We start from the raw sequence: 16,229 nt of genomic DNA on the forward strand, positions 1-16,229 counted from the left end.
GAGTTTTTGAGTGTATTATAAGGTATGGTAGTGCAACTTTACCATGTGATATACTTGAAAAAACTGTCTTGAGTTCTGTCAGGCTCATTTGTAAAATCTCTATCTCGACCATAGTTAGCTGTGGCTTTGAGCAGTAAGGCTTAAACATAGGAAGTAGTGTAAAGCATTTAGGAGCACCAAACAATCTAATGAGAAAGTCACACAACACAAAAGAAATTCAGCACCAATTTATAAAAATAAATTATATTTTTAGAGACTAAGATGAACAAAATACATCGAAGGGTTCGGAGGATTTACATTTTTAAAGAAAACGTAAATCTCCAGTCAACCACAAGGAAGCACTGGTAACTGTAAAGTTTGTAAACTTTTGAAAAGTTTGGAAAAATTGTGTTCAGTTACTCCGGACTGACTAGGGCAACCAAATCCAGCAGGGAGAAAGTAAGGGGGCCACTAAGCGTTCTCTAGCCCAGTTATGAGATTCACAGCACAACTACCATAGACTTTAAGGGAGTGGTCCTTATTCTGAGGATACAGGAAATGGAGGATGTTGTGAGTGCTGTGTGGTCGATGAGGGTGACTGTGTGGTTAGTCCTCAGTTCACGGGTCTGGCAGGACTACTTTGGCCACTGAGGTTGGGGTCCCTCGAAGTTCTCTTTGAGCCAGTAGAAGACCACAGTGGGTCCAGCGGTATCCGTTGGTGGAGGCTAGGGTCACTCTTGGACGACCAATCAGGACTCACATGACACTCTCTGGTCTGGCAGACTCGGTTGCAACTTTTAGCCATTAAGGATTGGTCTCTTGGGGTGCCCAGCAGCGATCAATGGCGATTCTCCAGAAGTGGCTCCTTACTTGCCAAGTTGAGCTACTCCAGCTTTGATGCTGCTGGTGCTCAATTCAGGAGGTCAGCCAACTGACTCTTGGAGTCACTTCTTTGGTATGGGTTTTGTGGGTGACTTTTTCTCAATTCAGGAGCCACAGTCTTTTCTTTGCTAGCACAAAATGCGATAGTTGTAGTCCAGCAGATGTTGCAGCCTCTCTTTGTCTGGTACAGGGGGTCGGCAGGTAGTCCTTCGTCGGTCCTTCTCCAGTTCCATGATCATCTGATGTTCAGGGTGCCAGGAGTGCTGTATTTATGCCCAGAATGTGCTCTGGGGGATGATGAATGGGCTACCAGGATGACTCCCACCCTGTGATGACTTCTAGGTATGTGCGGTGTCTAGCCATCCCTGGTGCACGATTCTGCCCACTGTCGAGATCTCTGAACACTTCCTTGGATGTTAGAAGTTTGGTAGCCCAACCTAGAGGGTTGGCTTTCTGGGGGCTACATGCCCACAGGAAAACGTGTTTGGGTACTGGCCTCTGTTCCCAGTGACACCCTGCCTGCCTGAACAAACGGCCAACCACTCAGGCGTGTGATCACCATTTGCCCACTAAAGGAGGCTGTGACTTGGAAGCTCACTTTTTGAGCCAAAACCCTGAGTGACGTCTGTTAGACTTGGCATCATTGGCATGGTCTCCCCTAACATTTTGCCTCTACTTCCCAGGTTGTTTCGGTGTGCTGGACTCTGTTTTTGCTGTTTGTTTGCTCTGGACACTTTACCACTGGTGACCAGTGCTAAAGTGTAAGTGTCCCCTGTATAAATTGTATGTGTACATTGGCTATTCATGATTGGCATATTTGATTTGCCAGTAAGTCCCTATTAAAGTGCGCTAGAGGTGCCCAGGGCCTGTAAATCAAATACTACTAGTGGCCTGCAACACTGATTGTGCCACCCATATTAGGAGCCCTGTAAACATGGCTCAGATCTGCCACAGCAGTGTCTGTGAGTGCAGTTTTAAACTGCCAATTTGACTTGGCAAGTGTACCCACTTGCCACATTAAAGCCTTCTCTTTTTATACATGTTAGGCACCCCTAAGGTAGGCCCTGGGCAGCCCCATGGGCAGGGTGCAGTGTATGTTAAAGGTGTGACATGGGTTTTGCATGTCCTGACAGTGAAATACTGCCAAATTCATTTTACACTGTTGCAAGGCATATCTCTCTTACAGGTTAGCATGGGGGCTGCCTTTAAGTATGATTAAAGTGTAGATTCTCTTTGGGAGCAGATAGACATGGGGAGTTTGTGGTCTCTGAACTCACAATTTAAGAATACATCTTTTAGTGAAGCTGGTTTTTGGGTTGAGTGTTTGAAAATGCCACTTTTAGAAAGTAAGCATTTTCTTGCTTAAACCATTCTGTGGCCTGTCTGGGTCAGTGTGACAGTTGGGCTGTTTGCACATCTCCTCTAGACAGTAACACAAAGGGATCTGGGGTGTAGCCTGCATATCCTGATGGGCCATCTAGGCTGAGGGGAGGTGAGGAGCGGGCACTTACACCTGAAAGGGCTGTGCCTGCCATCACACAATGCAGTCTCCAACCCCCTGGTGTGAGTCTGGGGCCTGGCCTGGGCAAGGCAGGATCTTGAAAACAACAGAGACTTCTCTTTGAAGTAGGCCTACTTCAAAGGCAGACAGGAGTATAAGAAGAACACTAAAAAATCCTGAAAATTAGATTACTTCAGGAACCAGGAGGAACCACTGCCAAGGAGAAGAGCTGAAGAAGCTGGAGGAGGAGTTCTGCCCCTTTGCCTGTGACAGTGCTTTGCTGGGTTGGCCCTCAGTAGCTGCTTCTACCTGAGAGAGGACAAAAACTGCCTTTTGTGTGACTTCCCACTGGTGAAGAATTTCCAGGGGCTTGAAACTGAGCTTGCCTCCTGTTGTTGAAGTCTCAGGGACAGCAAAAACTTCTCTCTGCCAGCACTTTGGCTTTCTATTCAGAGTCCTGCCTGCCAAGTGGTGCCCTAATCTGTCTCTGGGCTCTTGAAAGGTGCAGCTGGTGGAAAAGGACAGAAATGTATGCAAAGACTGCCGTGCTGGCAAACTTTCGATGCACCACCCGCTTCGTGGCTGAAAAACAACGAGCTGCCGGCCTCACGGCTAAAATGGATGTTCCACCTGCATTACTGCAGGGAGATCAACGCAACGTGGCTGGAGAAACGATGCGCAACACCTGCAGCGGCTACTGTTAACAACGCAAGCCCCCATGCAGCATGGTTTCTTGACACCATGAGACCGGATTTTGACGCAACATTGCTGGGTGCGGAAAATCAACGCAAAGCCTGCCCGGACCAGAGGTGCCCGTCTAGATCGATGCATCGCTCTCTTGTGGGAAAGCAGAAACAACGCATGCCAACTCCACCGGAGGAGGAACGATGCACGCTCTTGCTTGCGAGTAAGAAATTGACGCATTGCTGGCCTTTTTCGATGCACACTCGCCCGTGCGGGTTTATTTTGACAGAACTCAGTTAATTTTGTATGCTAACAACATTCTCACTGTTTTCTAAAGGATTTGAGACTTTTTTGCTTTTTAAATTCATAACTTGACTTGTGTTTTTTGGATTTTTGTCATTTTGGTCTTGTTTTGTTTAGATAAATACTATCTATTTTTCTAAACCTGTGTTGTGTCATTTTGTCGTGTTTTCACTGATTTACTGAGTGTGTGGTACAAATACTTTACACCTTGCTTCTGAAGTTAAGCCTGCCTGCTCATGCCAAGCTACCAAGGGGGTGTGCGGGGGTTAATTGGGAGTGATTCTCCTTTACCCTGAATAGAGTGAGGGTCCTTTCTTGGACAGGGGGGTAACCTGACTGCCAACCAAAGACCCCATTTCTAACAACGTCCTGCAAAGGCAGGAGAAACCCCCCTCTGAAACAGGTTATCATTGTTCCTAAGCCTGGTAGTCTATCACAATACTCCTCAGGATGGCAGAAAGCTGTCCAGTGGCCAGCAACCGTGTGAGGCCACTAGACAAACTGGACTACAGCGTGGCAACTTCCTATACCTTGCTTTTCCTTAAAATTGACATTAAATTTGAGATGGACATCAAGTCCAGGTGCGAATGCCACAATTAATTTGATATCTTGAAGTACCCATTTAAGTAGTCCCATTCAAAGGTTAGCCAGGCTCAGGGTTCAGCTGGTAACTCTGTCTTAGCCAATGAAGCTACTAACTTTTCCGCAGCACAATGACAATTTGAAAGTACTGCTTTAAGGACAGATTAAAAGCATATGCCCTACTTAATAATATGTAGCGTCCTGCCTCAGGGCTACCTAGGCCTTCCCTAGGGAAAACTTACATATATTGTTAAGGGAAGTTGGGGCTTTGCCTTTGGTTTAAAAGGCAAAGTTGAACAAGCAGTTTCAAAATGCTCTTCCAGACTGCAGTGGCAGGGTGGGAGTCATTTTGTACTTTGTCCCACACAGGGTGATACAACCAGTGCAGCATCTCTGGGCAGACACTGTGTCTTGCAATTTCTGGGCACCCATGGTACCATGCACTAGGGACTTATAAGTGAGTCATCTTGTGCCAATTGGGGGTAGCCAATGAAACATACACTTTGCAAGGGGTTAGAACACTGGCACTGAGGTCTGGTTAGCAGGCCTCAGTGCACTCAGAGCCAAAACACCAGCAGCATGATCCAAAACTTTGGGGGTGAACAAATAACTACTGCTTCACAACACCTTATCTTGTGCCCATTTTGGAAATAAAAAGGTTTTCTTGATATCTATTTTTCACTCTTTATATTTCGGCAAATGAATTGCTGTATACCGGTATAGAATGAAAACCCATTGCAAGGTGCAGCTGATTTATTGGCTCTGGCTACCTAGGGATCTTGATGAACCTACAAGCCCTACATATCCCCGCATCCAGAAGAGTCCAGCAGACGTAATGGCATAGTGCTTTCAAAAATCTGACATCTCAGGAAGTTACAGAGTAAAACATGGAGAAAAATGGCTGTTTTTTCTCAGCTCAATTTCAATTTTTTTTTTATTTCAGCTGTTATGCTCTGTAGGAAAACCTTGTAGGATCTACACAAAAGACCCCTTGCTGAATTCAGAATTTTGTCTACTTTTCAGAAATGTTTAGCTTTCCGGGATCCAGCATTGGTGTTACACCCATTCCTGCCACTAACTGGAAGCAGCCTGAAAGCACAAAAATAGTAAAAATGGAGTATGTCCCAGTAAAATGCCAAAATTGTGTTGAAAAATGTGTTTTTCTGATTCAAGTCTCCTTGTTCCTGAAATCTAGGAAGATGGTGATTTCGGCACCATGAACCCTTTGTTGATGCCATTTTCGGAGAAAAACCACAAGCCCTTTTTTCCCTATTTAAAAAAAAACATTTTTTTTTTTGCTGTATTTTGGCTACTTTCTTGGTCTCCTCCAGGGGAACCCACAAACTCTGGGTACCTGTAGAATCCCTAGGATGTTCGAAAAAAATGAATGCAAATTTGGCGTGGATAGCTTATGTGGACAAAAAGTTATGAAGGGTTAAGTGCGAACTACCCCAAATAGCCAAAAAGGGCTCAGCACGGGGGGTAGGTGGCAAGACCCAGCAGCTAAGGGGTTAATCTTGTGTTCAAATTTATCTGAGCCTCATGTCTTTCCTAATTTAGTTGTGTGTAACTTTTGTTCTGTTCACTCCGTCCCTCCCAATTTGCCTTGCTCAACAGCTCCCTCGCTGTGGTTAATCCCATTTATAACCGTTTTCTATACTTTTCCCCAAACTATGAGAAGGAACTCTAAGCTGGGTACATTCATCACCAATACTTTCAATGTCTTGTATAGGGCATAAGTATAAATGAATAATCATTTTGGTACAGCCTTCTCCTTTTAATTGGGAAGGTCTATTCCAATGTAGAGCCTGACCCTTTACTTGAGCAAGCATTTGTTAGTGTACGCAATTAACCTGAGAGAGTCGGCTATGGAATAGACATAACCACTTAAGTTGAAATGGTGCATCGTGGTGCTCGAAGCCAGCAACATTTTAATGGGAAGGATCACTTCTTTCCAATAGAGACCTTTTCATATTAGCCATGGGCACTCATGGAGGGTTTAGTGATCAAGGGCAAGATGTACCAAACTTTTTTGCATTTGCAAACCATGCGAATCGCAAAAAACGTTGGTTTGCTAATGCAAAAATGGCAAATACGATGTATGAAAGACATGCGCAGTGCGAAAATAAGGAATTGCTAAAATAGCGATTCCTTGCGACTGCGACATGATCTTGCATGTCGCAATCTGCGTATCGCAAATAGCAACATGATTTAGCGAATTGCTATCTGCGTTATGCAAATTGCAAATTAGAATTGGGAATCGCAGATAGCGATCCGCAAAATCATGACGCTATTTGCGATACGCAGATTGCAACCAGCAAATTCTGTTTTACAATGCGATGGATCAAAAAAAAACAAATAGCGAATATTCGCAGAATGGCCTTTTGCACATGCAATTTACCTCGAATTGAAATCGGGTGGTAACCAGGTGCAACCTATATAAAGAGACCCAGAATGACTCAGCCTCTTTTCCACAATGGCTGCACTCTATGTGATGGTGAGGAGGTTGAGGATCCTGGCAGGTTTGAGTAGAGGGAGGAGGAGACAGGAGGAGACAGGAGCGTATTTTCAGAGTGCGCATAACCCTTTTTGACCAGACAGAGGAGAAAATTTATGAAAAGTACAGGTTAAGCTCAGCCATAATACTTGACCTGATAGCTGATCTACAACTCCTACTACAGAGCACCACAGACAGGACCAATATTATACCCACCCATGTACAGGTATTATGCTCCCTGCACCTATTAGCCTCAGGTAGCTATCAAGGGGTCATAGCAGCAGCAGGAGGAGTCTCACAGAGTGCCCTCTCATGATTTTTCAATGCATTCCTCAATGCCATGCTAAGCAAAATCCAACAGCACTTAAGATTCCCCAACACCCCACAGGAATTACTTCAGACAAAATATGATTTCTACCAGATTGCACAGTTCCCATGCCATAGGTGCCATCCATGGGACACATGTAGCAGTCTGTCAACCATCAGCCACCGAGTATGTTTATCGGAACCGTAAGAACCATCATTCCATGAACACACAAGTGATTAGCAATGCGTCCAACATCATAACCGATCTCGTGGTCAGATAGTACTCATGACTCCTACATTTTTCGCCACAGCGGAATTCACACAAGACTACTAGTTGGGAGTTTGGCGAAGGATATCTACTGGGTAATGTAATATTTGACAATGTTGCATTGATGTAAATGTAAAATACCACAAGTACTAATTTTTATCTCTTTTCATTCCAGGAGACAGTGCCTACGCAGTGCGGACCTATCTATATGCCCTACCTGAGCCCTGCAACGCCAGCCGAGAGGAGGTTCAATGTTGCACACAGGGCAACTCGCAGTGTGGTGGAGAGGACCTTCGGACTGCTGAAGAGCCGTTTCAGGTGCATCCATAAGAGTGGAGGTGCACAGCAGTACAGCCCAGAGACGACCTGCAAAATTGTGGCTACATCTGCCATGTTGCACAACATTGCAACAACAAGGGGCTTACCTGTGAAACCCATGGAGCCGGAATCAGATGGGGATGGTGATCCCTTACCACCTCTTCTCCCAGTAGACAGGAGCAGTGCAGCAGAGGGCAGGCAAAAACGTGCTGACATCACACGCAACCATTTCTGATGTAAGTAATGACAACACCACTTAAGTTTTATGTATTTCTGTAGTTAGCATCTTTATTACCTTGACTTCAAGTAAGATATGTGTCAATAGGACGTAGCTATACACTATAGGCAAACATGTGCAAGTAAAAGTGTCACACTATTAACATCATAGTATAACTGCAGTGCTACATGTTAAGGTAGTCCCCTGTAGTCCTCTACATTACTTCCTACGTCTACGCACTCCACTTGAGTGTTCAGTGGCCTCGCTGGCACCTCTTGTAGCGGGTTCCAAGACAGTACTGTGTCTGGTACTGCGTCACCACAGGGGCTGTAAGACTGCTGAGGCTAGAAAGCTCCTCACTATCCCCACCACCAAGTTTGCTATTTGTAGCAGTGCGTGCTGTCTGCATTGCATCCAGAACATTGGTTATTTGCACCAATCCCTGTGCAACGTCCCGACTGCAATGTGCCATCTCCACCTGTATGCCCACAGCACATCTTGAAATCAAGGCAGTTGAGCTAGCGAGCCGATTGATCGATCTGCATCAAACCTTCCCATAAAATGGTGATTGCGCCTACAGTGGCTGACACACTCATGCTGAATCTCAGTGCAGAGTTCCCTAATGGCGTTTGTCAACTCCTTTGTGTTTTCGGCTGCTGGTTGCTGTCCCTCATTCAGAGACTCCAACTGCTTGTGCATGGATCCTATGTGTTCACTGAGTGCATCCAACTACTTGTGCAGTACTCCTGCATTGTCATTGTGAGACACAAACTGCCTGTGCATTAACCTCATGTGTTTGCATTGCAGGCGCTGCACTTTCAGCATGGAAGCTTCAAGACCGCCAAAAATTGATGGGCCCCCTCCATCATCTGTGCACTGTCTGCCTGCATCGTGACACCTCCTGAGGGGAGCTGACTGTCGCTGGGGCAGGGACTTATGTCTTCCTTTGGATCTAGCCTCCGGGGATGGTGTGGGTACTTCATCTGGCATTGCATCTGAGTCCGGGTTATACTCTGGGAGTGGTAACACCCTTGCCCTGAGTCTAGTTGGTGCAATACTGAAGGACTCACTGGTGTTTGAGTCGGACTGTGGCTGTGTTTCGCCATCCCCCACATTTCCACCTTCTGCTGCATCAGGGCCCGGGACATCTACAACGACCATGTGCAGCATGTCATTTATGAATTTTCCACTAAATGCTGCACAATAATAATGACTGTACACTGACATCGTATCACTGTGTGTTGTTTGTGTTGTTCCTCTGTGTAGCTGTACACTAACTTGCTATATATGTGGGATTAGCACTTTAGGGGTGTGGACTACCACTCCCATAAGGCATTGTTGCGTTGTATGTTGTATGTTACATGGACTACTTATCACAATAAATCGAGCTAATAGATATTTTCTAAGGGGCACTTGTACATGCACATATGTGGTTACACACCCTCACCTTTGCTGGTGCTGGGTGTCCCCGAGGTGTCAATGTCAGTGACACCACTGACAGCTTCAGGAAGGAATGTGGACTCCACTATGTACTCCAATGGTGTAGATGGTGTTTGGGTGGGTGGTCCTCCTCCAGTGCTCCTTGCCTCCTTTAGCCTGCTGTCCAACCTCTCCTTGTTACGGGAACGCAAGTCATACCATTGCTTGCATATCTCCTCAACAGAGCACTGCCCAACACCCACTGTGCATATTTTTGTCTGGATTTCTGTCCACAGTTTCCTTTTATCACTTTCAGGTACCTGGAGTGAGTTCTTTCCAAAAAGTTTGTCGTGGTTCCTGACCACCTCCTGAGTGAACACCTCCAATTCCTGCTTACTGAATTTGACCTTGTGCTTCCTGTCTCCTTTTTCCTTCACATTCCCATCATTGGGTATGTTGATGGTTGGTCCTGGATGGATCCCAAAACTGCCTCCCTGGTGCTGGGCTGTGTCTCTCTGCCTGTTCCTGTGGGTGTGGCTCCTGGAAACAACACGGGTTGACTCACTTCCTGGTTTTGATGTCATCAGCCTGTTTCGGTTTGCTGTTTTCGCAATTTGCGATTTTCAAATACCAAATCACTAATTTTTTAGCGATTCGGTATTTGCATCTCACAAATTGCATTTGCGAATTTTAAGAAATCACTATTACCGACTCTCAGTTTTGATACATCCCATTTTGCAATTCTGAAAATTGCGATATCTTAAAATTAACTATTTACGAAATGCAAACCGGGAGCTTGATACATCTGGCCCCAAGTTGCCAAACAGGTTGGCTTGGCTCAGGCATCAATTATGCCAGTCCAATCTTGTAGGAATGACCAACCTGCTTTTATTAACTTAGGGACATTTGTTTTCTAAAAGTTCTTCCACAATGCTGGAGCACTTTTAGCAAGCAAAGATTTATCGGCAGCCTACCATGTCCTGACATAGGGTGGAATTTATTTTGCTCTTTACAGAAAGACCAACTCTGAAAGTTTGAGTTTGCCTTTGAAAACAAAAAACATTGTCCCGGACAGAGAAGATATTTCCTGTGACAGTGAATGGGATACTTGAGCATGTTTCATGCTCAAACGATAGGCATGCAGATCCAGGCACAGAAAAAGCTGGTGTGAATGATATCAGCGAGGGTAGCCCTAAATAGGGTGGCCAATACAACATCATTCTCACTCGTATGGAGACACTGCACTTTGATTTGACATCTTTAAATACAAACAGAATACTGCACGTTTCTCTCCTTACAACAATACATACATGGTTTTAAACTAATTACATAAAATGTAAAGGAATACAGAACAAGGAATACTAAATTATAAATAAAACTAGAACTAAGTGTAAAGACATCAACATATCAAAAATGTGCACCTAGAAAGTTACAAAATAACACATTAAAAAACACTTACTCAGAATGATTTCTAGACATAACGTTTGTGATATAAAGGAATCTAAAAATCATCCATTTGAAAATGAACTATCCAAAATTGTGTCCTAGGTCACCATTACACTCCTTGGAAGGATCTGAAACCAGTCGCGGCTCGTGGAAGGGGAGGGCAGAGCGTGGGGTGGAAGAGGGGAATAAACATTTAATTTATAATTTAAAAAAACACACTTACCTTTCTCGCCGCACCACCACTGCACTGCTCCATTAGCTCCTCTGCTGCAGGCACAGGCTCCTAGCCTACCCTGCACCAATCCTGACACTTCTCAGAGCAGCATTAGGATTGGCTGGGAGTGCCCAGACATAGCGCTTCCAGGCAGAGTGGGAGCCTGTGCATGCTCTCTCCAGCCCGGTAACTTTGTTGCTGGGCTGGAGACAACCTACTGTGCATTTGTGTTTGGCCGGCCTGAGAAGGCTGACCAAACATACATGCGCAGTGAGAGGGAGTGCTGTGCACTCTCCCTCACTGTTCGCCACCGCCGTGGCCCCACCCTTTACACGAAAATGCTAATAAACGCAGTTTATTATCGTTTTCTGGTGAAGGATTTGCAGCTTCCACTGCTGGTGAAGGGGGAACATTCCTCTGCCCTAAAGGAGGAGCCTCCCCTGTCTGAAACATCCTTACTCAAGCTCTCTCCTTTTTCATTTTTCAGTAAACGCTCTAGTGTTTTCACCACCTTGCTTTTCGTCCACACATTATTACCATTCAGTTGCACTGCATTGATCCTCACTCTCACCAATTTCAGTGGGAAATAAAACTTAGGCAACACTTTTCTGAATTATCATGGTTTCTTTACTCTCACCCCTTACACAAACCTTCCTCTACTGATACCCCATCTCGCTCCAAGGTATATAATTTAATATGTTCATTATCATTGCCACTTTCTTCACACAGCACCTTCTTTACTCCACCAATCCAATTAGGTCTTTAAAAAGTCCTTGGATTTCCTGCCCTCATCCTTCCACATGGGCTTTCCCCAGTCTCACTAGGAAGAGCAGATGTGTAAGCCCCAAATAATTACACACAACAAATGTTAATTTTTTACCTTCACAAATTACCAATTTCAAACCTTCCTTGAGTACAAGATTCCACCCTTAATAAAAATAAAATTCTGGATAACACAACAACAACCACTATAGTCAATATACTCCAAACATTCTATTGCATCACATCAAGTGTTCTTTATTTAACAATTTCTTCATTCGTTTTTAAAGTCTTATAAGGTGAAACATTTCCACTTTAGGCTTAGGAGCATTTCACACAGTGTATATATGAAAATCAAGGACATGCCTGTTTTGAGTATTTGAGTGTATTATAAGGTATGGTAGTGCAACTTTACCATGTGATATACTTGCAAAAACTGTCTTGAGTTCTGTCAGGCTCATTTGTAAAATCTCTATCTCAACCATAGTTAGCTGTGGCTTCGAGCAGTAAGGCTTAAACATAGGAAGTAGTGTAAAGCATTTAGGAGCACCAAACAATCTAATGAGAAAGTCACACAACACAAAAGAAATTCAGCACCAATTTATAAAAATAGATTATATTTTTAGAGACTAAGATTAACAAAATACATCGAAGGGTTCGGAGGATTTAAATTTTTAAAGAAAATGTAAATCTCCAGTCAACCACAAGCAAGCACTAGTAACTGTAAAGTTTGTAAACTTTTGAAAAGTTTGGAAAAATTGTGTTCAGCTACTCCGGACTGACTAGGGTGGCCACATCCAGCAGGGAGAAAGTAAGGGGGCCACTAAGCGTTCTCTAGCCCAGTTATGAGCTTCACAGCACAACTACCATAGACTTTAATGGAGTGGTCCTTATTTTGAGGATACAGTAAATGGAGGATGTTCTGAGTGCTGTGTGGTCGACAAGGGTGACTGTGTGGTTAGTCCTCAGTCCACGGGTCTAGCAGGACTACTTTGGCCACCGAGGTTGGGGTCGCTCGAAGTTCTCTTTGAGCCAGTAGAAGACCACAGCGGGTCCAGCGGTATCCGTTGGTGGAGGCTAGTGTCACTCTTGGACGACCAATCAGGACTCACATGACACTCTCTGTTCTGGCAGACTCGGTTGCAACTTATGGCCATTAAGGATTGGTCTCCTGGGGTGCCCAGCAGCGATCAATGGCGATTCTCCAGAAGTGGCTCCTTACTTGCCAAGTTGGGCTACTCCAGCTTTGATGCTGCTCGTGCTCATTCCAGGAGGTCAGCCAACTGACTCTTGGAGTCACTTCTTGGGTATGGGTTTTGTGGGTATCTTTTTCTCAATTCAGGAGCCACAGGCACAGTCTTTTCTTTGCTAGCACAAAATGCAATAGGTGTAGTCCAGCAGATGTTGCAGCCTCTCTTTGTCTGGTACAGGGGGTCGGCAAGAGGTCCTTATTCGGTTCTTCTCCAGTTCCATGATCATCTGATGTTCAGGGTGTCAGGAGTGCCGTATTTATGCCCAGAATGTGCTCTGGGGGATGATGAATGGGCTGCCAGGATGACTCCCACCCTGTGATGACTTCTAGGTATGTGCGGTGTCTAGCCATCCCATGGTGCCCGATTCTGCCCACTGTCGAGATCTCTGAACACTTCCTTGGATGTTAGAAGTTTGGTAGCCCAACCTAGAGGGTTGGCTTTCTGGGGGCTGCACGCCCACAGGAAAACGTGTTTGGGTACTGGCCTCTGTTCCCAGTGACACCCTGCCTGCCTGAACAAACGGCCAACCACTCAGGCGTGTGATCACCATTTGCCCACTAAAGGAGGCTGTGACTTGGAAGCTCACTTTTTGAGCCAACACCCTGAGTGACATCTGTTAGACTTGGCATCATTGGCATGGTCTCCCCTAACATTTTGCCTCTACTTCCCAGGTTGTTTCGGTGTGCTGGACTCTGCTTTTGCTGTTTGTTTGCTCTGGACACTTTACCACTGGTGACCAGTGCTAAAGTGTAAGTGTCCCCTGTATAAATTGCATGTGTACATTGGCTATCCATGATTGGCATATTTGATTTGCCAGTAAGTCCCTAGTAAAGTGCGCTAGAGGTGCCCAGGGCCTGTAAATCAAATACTACTAGTGGGCCTGCAGCACTGATTGTGCCACCCATATTAGCAGCCCTGTAAACATGGCTCAGATCTGCCACTGCAGTGTCTGTGAGTGCAGGTTTAAACTGCCAATTCGACTTGGCAAGTGTACCCACTTGCCAGATCAAAGCCTTCCCTTTTTATACATGTTAGGCACCCCTAAGGTAGGCCTTGGGCAGCCCCATGGGCAGGGTGCAGTGTATGTTAAAGGTGTGACATGAGTTTTGCATGTCCTGACAGTAAAATACTGCCAAATTCATTTTACACTGTTGCAAGGCATATCTCTCTTACAGGTTAGCATGGGGGCTGCCTTTAAGTATGATTAAAGTGTAGATTCTCTTTGGGAGCAGATAGACATGGGGAGTTTGGGGTCCCTGAACTCATAATTTAAGAATACATCTTTTAGTGAAGCTGATTTTTGGGTTGTGTGTTTGAAAATGCCACTTTTAGAAAGTAGGCATTTTCTTGCTTAAACCATTCTGTGGCCTGTCTGGGTCAGTGTGACAGTTGGGCTGTTTGCACATCTCCTCTAGACAGTGACACAAAGGGATCTGGGGTGTAGCCTGCATATCCTTATGGGCCATCTAGGCGGAGGGGAGGAGCGGGCACTTACACCTGAAGGGCTGTGCCTGCCATCACACAATGCAGTCTCCAACCCCCTGGTGTGAGTCTGGGGCCTGGCCTGGGCAAGGCAGGATCTTGAAAACAACAGAGACTTCTCTTTGAAGTAGGCCTACTTCAAAGGCAGACAGGAGAGTAAGAAGAGCACTCAAAAATCCTGAAAATTAGATTACTTCAGGAACCAGGAGGAACCTCTGCCAAGGAGAAGAGCTGAAGAAGCTGGAGGAGGAGTTCTGCCCCTTTGCCTGTGACAGTGCTTTGCTGGGTTGGCCCTCAGTAGCTGCTTCTACCTGAGAGAGGACAAAGACTGCCTTTTGTGTGACTTCCCACTGGTGAAGAATCTCCAGGGGCTTGAAACTGAGCTTGCCTCCTGTTGTTGAAGTCTCAGGGACAGCAAAAACTTCTCTCTGCCAGCACTTTGGCTTTCTGTTGAGAGTCCTGCCTGCCAAGTGGTGCCCTAATCTGTCTCTGGGCCCTTGAAAGGTGCAGCTGGTGGAAAAGGACAGAAATTTATGCAAAGACTGCCGTGCGGGCAAACTTTCGATGCACCACCCGCTTCGTGGCTGAAAAACAACGAGCTGCCGGCCTCGCGGCTAAAATGGATGTTCCACCTGCATTACTGCAGGGAGATCAACGCAACGTGGCTGGAGAAACGATGCGCAACACCCGCAGCGGCTACTGTTAACAACGCAAGCCCAAATGCAGCATGGTTTCTTGACACCATGAGACCGGATATTGACGCAACATTGCTGGGTGTGGAAAATCAACGCAAAGCCTGCCCGGACCAGAGGTGCCCGTCTAGATCGATGCATCGCTCTCTTGTGGGAAAGGAGAAACAACGCATGCCAACCCGACCGGAGGAGGAACGATGCACGCTCTTGCTTGCAAGTAAGAAATTGACACATTGCTGGCCTACTTCGATGCACACTCGCCCGTGTGGGTTTATTTTGACAGCGCTCAGGTAATTTTGTATGCTAACAACTTTCTCACTGTTTTCTAAAGGATTTGAGACTTTTTTGCTTTTTAAATTCATAACTTGACTTATGTTTTTTGGATTTTTGTCATTTGGGTCTTGTTTTGTTTAGATAAATATTATCTGTTTTTCTAAACCTGTGTTGTGTCATTTTGTAGTGTTTTCACTTAGTTACTGAGTGTGTTGGTACAAATACTTTACACCTTGCTTCTGAAGTTAAGCCTGCCTGCTCATGCCAAGCTTCCAAGGGGGTGTGCAGGGGTTAATTGGGAGTGATTCTCCTTTACCCTGACTAGAGTGAGGGTCCTTTCTTGGACAGGGGGGTAACCTGACTGCCAACCAAAGACCCCATTTCTAACAACGTCCTGCAAAGGCAGGTGACACCCCCCTCTGTAACAGGTTACCATTGTTCCTAAGCCTGATAGTCTGTCACAATACTCCTCAGGATGCAGAAAGCTGTCCAGTGGCCAGCAACCGTGTGAGGCCACTAGACAAACTGGACCACAGCGTGGCAACTTCCCATACCTTGCTTTTCCTTAAAATTGACATTAAATTTGAGATGGACATCAAGTCCAGGTGTGAATGCCACAATTAATTTGATATCTTGAAGTACCCATTTAAGTAGTCCCATTTAAAGGTTAGCCAGGCTCAGGTTTCAGCTGGTAACTCTGTCTTAGCCAATGGAAGTACTAACTTTTCTGCATCACAATGACAATTTGAAAGTACTGCTTTAAGGACAGATTAAAAGCATATGCCCTACTTAATAATATGTAGCGTCCTGCCTCAGGGCTACCTAGGCCTTCCCTAGGGAAAACTAACACATATTGTTAAGGGAAGTTGGGGCTTTGCCTTTGGTTTAAAAGGCAAAGTTGAACAAGCAGTTTCAAAATGCTCTTCCAGACTGCAGTGGCAGGGTGGGAGTAATTTTGTACTTTGTCCCACACAGGGTGATACAACCAGTGCAGCAGCTCTGGGCAGACACTGTGTCTTGCAATTTCTGGGCACCCATGGTACCATGCACTAGGGACTTATAAGTGAGTCATCTTATGCCAATTGGGGGTAGCCAATGAAACATACACTTTGCAAGGGGTTAGAACACTGGCACTGAGGTCTGGTTAGCAGGCC

Source organism: Pleurodeles waltl, chromosome 10 (genome assembly GCF_031143425.1).
Source record: "Pleurodeles waltl isolate 20211129_DDA chromosome 10, aPleWal1.hap1.20221129, whole genome shotgun sequence".
NCBI classification, from domain to species: Eukaryota; Metazoa; Chordata; class Amphibia; order Caudata; family Salamandridae; genus Pleurodeles; species Pleurodeles waltl.